The following is a 6,274-nucleotide window of genomic DNA, read 5'->3' as shown; positions in this document are numbered from 1 at the left end:
CACAAATCCTTATTTTTCTATGCTTCAAGCATGGACATCAATCTGATCATCGGTCCACTCATATTTTATCTTTTTGGAATGTGAAGTACGTTTAACACATAGTAAATCTCACACATGGTCATTTTGCCATTCTAGGCCCTTTTGCTTTTTTTCTTTCAGCTGCCTGTTGTCTTTCCGCCTTATTCTTTGGATGGCTCCAAAGACCACAAAGCTAGAACTTCTTGGAAAAACCCATCACTTGTTTATACCAAGAACAATCCAAGTTCATTTGCTTAATTTTCATGGTCCAATTCTGCCCTCTTCATCCCAGTTTCATGGTGGGCAACACCCATTCAGCAAGGAGACGTAATGGTGTAGCCACTGGATGCAGATGTTTGCTTGTTATGATACAAGAGTGTTGCATTGGTCTGGCATGAGTGAGCAAAGAGATGGGATTCCCCTGCTTCCTCCCTAAAATATTTTTAAATAAATACTTTTCTTCCTTATCTGCATGATTGGACTTCAGGGGACATGATTGTAGATGACCAGGGAGAAAAAAGGGAAGATTACCGGGTTTATGCAGGAATCCTCAGATCTAGCTTTGCTTTCACTGTGACCACTTGGCTTTAGTGAAAACATACCTTTTACTAGATGCAACTTGACTGCAAATGGAGATGAGTCTTTCTTTCCTGAAGGTCCAATCTGGGCCGGGCCTGATAACCGCTCACCTGTGTGGCTGCAATGTCTTCTCTTTGGCTGTGGGTGGTTCTCTTGTGGGTGTCCATGCATCTGGGAAGGGTGAGGAGACAGGAGATATCGGAATATCTCGGAATATCTCGGCTGGGCCCAGGAGTTTCTGGACGAAGCCGCTTGCCCCTCATTGCCTCTTCCTTCTTCTTCTGAAAACATCGCCAGAAATCTCAAAAGGCGAACAGTAACAATGATTTGGGTTTTATTAACCAGAGCTGGGGAGGAGAGAGATGACTGGAGAATATTGGAGGGCCTCTTCTAGAGGAAAGGATGAAAACAAACAGAAAGAAAAGTGAAAGCTTTCAGGCTTTCTTCCGCCCACCTCCTCATTTGTGGCCCAAAATGTCTTCATCATCAATGTTTGCTAGGCCAGCCCCTTTTGGCACACCAGGGACCCCCACAGTTGCATTCAGCAGACAACTTGAAGATGAAGAGGGTGTAAGTCCATCAATGGGGATTGGACAGCCACTTGTCTGACATGGTATAGGGCAGGGGTGGGATTCAATTGTTTTAACAACCAGTTCTGTGGGCGTGTCTGGGTGGGCGTGGTTTCTTCTTCTTTGCAGCACCCCCTTGTTTTTGGGCCTCCTGGACCTCAGGGAAGCCTCCTGGGGGGCATTTTTGCTCCCAGAAGTCTTCGCTGGGGCCCAAGAAGGCACAAAATGGAGCACAGGGTGGGGCATGCAGCATACATACACATCCCATGCCCCCCTTTGCCTCCTGGGCCTCAGGGAAGCAACCTGGGCAAAGCAGTAAGACAGTGAGGGGGATCCCGGCACAGCTGATCACCGGGAAGGGAAAAAGAACCTGAAGATTCCTTCAGGAGTGACTGGGTGGGGAAGGACGCAGTCAGTGATGTCGGGCAGGAGCAATAAAGACTGACTGAGAGGGGAGGGTGGAGAGGGGCGGGGCCAGCCAGGGGCACGATTTGCTGGCTCTCTGAACTGTCCAGAATCATAACAACCAGTTCTATAGAACCGGTCAGAACCGGTAGAATCCCACCCCCAGTATAGGGTCTCCTGCTTGAGCAGGGAGTTGGACTAGAAGACCTCCAAGGACCCTTACAGCTCTATTCTGATTGGTTAATAAAGGGCCAAGTCCAGCCAAAGGAGCTGGAGACTCACCGAGAATTCCAATCCCATCAAGGAGTGTCCAGAAGACTCCACGGCTTTGATCCCCAACCTGTGTCCCCTGAGCATGTACAGTCTTCCCTCTCCTAAAGATAGGATTTCTCCTCCTCTCTTCTACAACCCAATGCCTGGCTTTTAAGACAGCAATGACAGAGCCAGGAGAAAGAAAGAAAGAAAGAAAGAAAGAAAGAAAGAAAGAAAGAAAGAAAGAAAGAAAGAAAGAAAGAAAGAAAGAAAGAAAGAAAGAAAGAAAGAAAGAAAGAAAGAAAGAAAGAAAGAAAGAAAGAAAGAAAGAAAGAAAGAAAGAAAGAAAGAAAGAGCACAGTCCCGCCTAAAAGTCTCAACCAGAATTCCTCTCGTTCCTGAGGTTTTCTTTTGCACAAAATGTTCTCTTTCCTTCCTTCTCTTTATTTATATTTGTATCCCTTTCATTCTACCACACAACACAACACACACACACACACACACACACACACACACACACACACCTCTGTTCTTACCTTCTGTTCCCGGGCTTGCTTTTTGCTAGTCATCTTGTACAGCTTATTGCCAGCCTTCAAGATCTTCTACTACTGCTTTGCATCTTTTGGCTGCCATAAGTAACGGGGGGACGAGGGGGGTTAATGTCTGGGAAGAGCGCTGGAGGTGTTACATTCTTGTGTTGTGTAAATGAGGAGTGGGGGGGAGTATAAATTCCTGCTCTTAGGTTTCTATTTCTCGCTTAGCTTTCTTTTCTCTGCGCAGCTGCAAACCTTTATCAAAATATGTCAAGGTCAACAGACAGAGGCCTCATCACCACCTGAAGATGTCCACATGATCATATTCCGAACTTTTAATTGGAAGAATCTTTTGAACTATGGGGGGTGGGAACAATTCCATCACTTTGTATATCTGATTTGCGCGCCTTATTTCTCAGATTCAGAATCCTACTGATGCTACCACTTCATTTTCAGTAAAAGAATTCTTTTCTCTAATTTATGGAGTCTAAGTATTTCTTTCTTGGATTTTGAATGGAGCACCGACTGACACTTATGTACTTTCTTGGTGTTCAATTCAATAAACTTGGAGGCAAATACCCATAGATTCCTGAAAGGAGGTGAACAGCTATTTTAATTTTCTCTTTTTAGGAGCTGGGCCAGAAGCCCAGACTTTTCATGCAGGAGGAAAGAGATGCCCCAAAGAAGCAGTGATGGAGAGATGCTTTCTTCTGGGGCCCAAAAGTTCCCTCTTACACAAAAATGTCTTACTTCAAACTTGAGTGATGAAGACTCCCAAGATAAAGTCTGCAGAGTTTGATGCAAGCATGGCATGACCAGTCTGCTACTTTTCTTGACTACTGCAAATGCCGGTATCGTGGTTTTCTAGGGGTTTGGACTAAAATGTGGATTTTGTTTTTAACACTCATATTTAACAACATATTTCCAAATAGGGGAATTCAACAATTGGAGACGGCATCTCATTTGAGGCATTGCAGCAGGTATTCAAGGGGAGTTGGACTGTTTGCTTGTGGCTATGTAGAGATTCTAGGCGATTCCTCTTTTAACTCCATCCCCAGGTTTTATTTATTTATTTATTTATTTTTATTTATTTGATTTGCCAATTGTTTACAAGATAAATACAAGATAGATAGGTTTACAAGATAGATAGGTTTACAAGATAGATAGGTTCTGCCTCTTCTTCCCCTAGACCTCCAAACTCAAAGACTCCTGACTCGCAAATCTGACTGCAACATCTGGACAAGAGAGGGGGAGGGAGGGAGGGAGGGAGGGAGGGAGGGAGGGAGATTGCAGAATTGGCGGCCCGGCAAATCACCATCTCCATTCTTCAAGAACTTCCTGTTCAGGGTGGATTTTCAAAGATTCAGCCATGTGGTCTCCTACCTTGAGCAGGCAACTCCGACTTTGCTCCAGCTGCTCTTCCTCTCTAATGGCTTTTTTTCTGGCTCATCCAGATGCTTCAGGGACTTTTTCACTGGGCTCATCAGCTCTTTGCACTTGGGAGACAGAAAAAGCAAAGCTCCATGTGAGTCGCACATCAGAAGGAAGGCGAGGAAAGGGAGACCCTGATTGAGGCAACCTTCTGAGGCTAGGAGCCCATTTGAATCTGGGGGAGGGGATCTGCTGTGGGCACCCTCTCAAAATGGCAGCCAGAGGAGTCTTCCCCGTTCCCAAGACAAGTCACCAGGCTATAGAGAGGACAACGTTGGAGTAGGAGGTTCCACTCTTGCAAAGCAGACTCTCTGTCAGCCATTATGGTTGGTGAGCTAGTACCGTATTTGCCGGCGTATAAGACGACCCGGCGTATAAGACGCGACCCCCACCACCACCGGAAACGCCCTCCAGAAATCCCTGGGGCTGCAGCAGCAGGGCAGAGTGCCAGGGGCCGTGGGAAGAGCAGTAAGGCTGCAGCCTCGGGCGGAGCGAGGCGAGCGGGATGAAGCGGAGCGACGCAGGGGATCCGGGAAGCCAGAGGCGCCTTCGCTGCGTCCAACAAGCCTCCGAAGCCGGCAGTGGATATACCGGCGTATAAGACGACCCCCCCACTTGGAGGCATGTTTTTCGGGGCAAAAAAGTCGTCTTATACGCCGGCAAATACGGTACATGAAAAAGTGCGTGTTGGCCTGTTGGAATCTCTCCAATGGCTCTGTGGGAGAAAGAAATAAGCAATGGGGGTAGAAGGGTAATGCAATATGCTGTTGGACAGTGCCAGCGTCTTTAAACATTTGTTTATTGAGTAATTTATCTCTGGCACATTAGGAGGTCTTTAAACAGATCTGTGCTAGAACGGAATAATTGTTGTTCCTCTGATTAAGTTGAAACGCATACAGATGTATGATTAACAGGATGCAGTATTTATATAATATTCTCATATCATATAAATAGAGCGGCTGTGTACACGACTAAGGACAGAGCTTATGAATCATTCATACAGTTTATGGGGCTGAGTGAAATTTGGCTCCTGCTTCAACATTATAATCTCTAACCAAATAAAGAAAAATGAGAAAAGAACTGGACTTTTGAAACTACACAGTATACGGCAAGAAAGCTCATATTCACATTTACCATTGAAAAGTCAGAATTGTTAACAATACTGTTATTATTGTCCCAAGCATGATTATTTGTAGCCACAACTGGTTTTGCATTATTTTTGGTAATTGGGAGAATTATTTTAGGTACGCTCAACCTGTTCAAAGATTTAACACACCTTCTTTATATGGGATTGAAAACTGGAACCAATTTTCAATCATTTGCTCTGCATTTAGTATATTTAAGTTTGAGGGGGAGCAGAAAAAAGTCCAGGATTTGCTTGATATCTATAGACCATGACTTTATCAACTTGGCTATAAAGTAATGTTCTAAACGTCCCTACTCACAGAAATTGCAGTTTAGATTTCAGTAGCTGGAGATTTAAAATTTCAGGTCCATGGTTCAGTGTTGATTTATGTTTCTTATACATGCCATATGTTTTATATATTTGAAGTTATTTATTTTCTTTAATGAGAAACAATTGAGAAAGTCCAGAAATATTTCACAAGAAGAGTTCTCCACTCTTCTACACGTTGTAGAATACCTTATGCCACCAGACTTTTAAATTCTAAAACTAGAAAACCTTGAATTACGCCGTCTTCGGTCTGACTTAAGCATGGTATATAAAATCATACATTGCAATGTCCTACCTGTCAATGAATACTTCAGCTTCAACCATAACAACACAAGAGCACACAATAGATACAAACTCAAAGTAAATCGCACCAAACTTGATTGCAGGAAATACGACTTCAGCAATAGAGTGGTCAATGTCTGGAATACTCTACCCGACTCTGTAGTCTCTTCCCCAAACCCCAAAAACTTTAACCTTAGACTGTCTACCATTGACCTCACCCCTTTCCTAAGAGGTCTGTAGGGGCGTGCATAAGCGCACCAACGTGCCTACCGTCCCTGTCCTATTGTTTCTCTTATTCTTTTATTTTTCTTATATGTACCCATTTCATGTATTCACAACTATGTATACACTTATACTTATTATCTTGGAAACAATTGACAAATCAAATAAATAAATAAATAAATAAATAAATATTCTCTGACCCATTGACAGATGTCCAGCATTGGCTTGCAAAGGACTACAATTGTAATAAAAGAAATCAAAACAGAAATATTAAAACAAAAACCCGAGGACAGTCTAATACAAAGAGCAATATAACATGAAGAGAAATAGAGACAAGCATAAGCCTCTGTAAGACAAATAATATCAAAAGATTAAAAAGCTAGCAATACAGGAAAATAAAATATATTCTTCATACTGATATAAACAAATATATTTCCTTCTTTCAGTTTCAGTTCTTTAATATTTCATTCATCCAGAGAAAATACATGTTGTCGATTTCATAAATAATTATATAAAAGAGGCAATAAAAG

This window comes from Notechis scutatus, unplaced genomic scaffold, assembly GCF_049901735.1.
Source record: "Notechis scutatus isolate UNSWTSFEM ecotype Mainland unplaced genomic scaffold, rNotScu1.2 NSCUSCF24, whole genome shotgun sequence".
NCBI classification, from domain to species: domain Eukaryota; kingdom Metazoa; phylum Chordata; class Lepidosauria; order Squamata; family Elapidae; genus Notechis; species Notechis scutatus.
The sequence above is the reverse complement of the archived record's forward strand: the minus strand, read 5'-3'. Positions refer to the sequence as shown.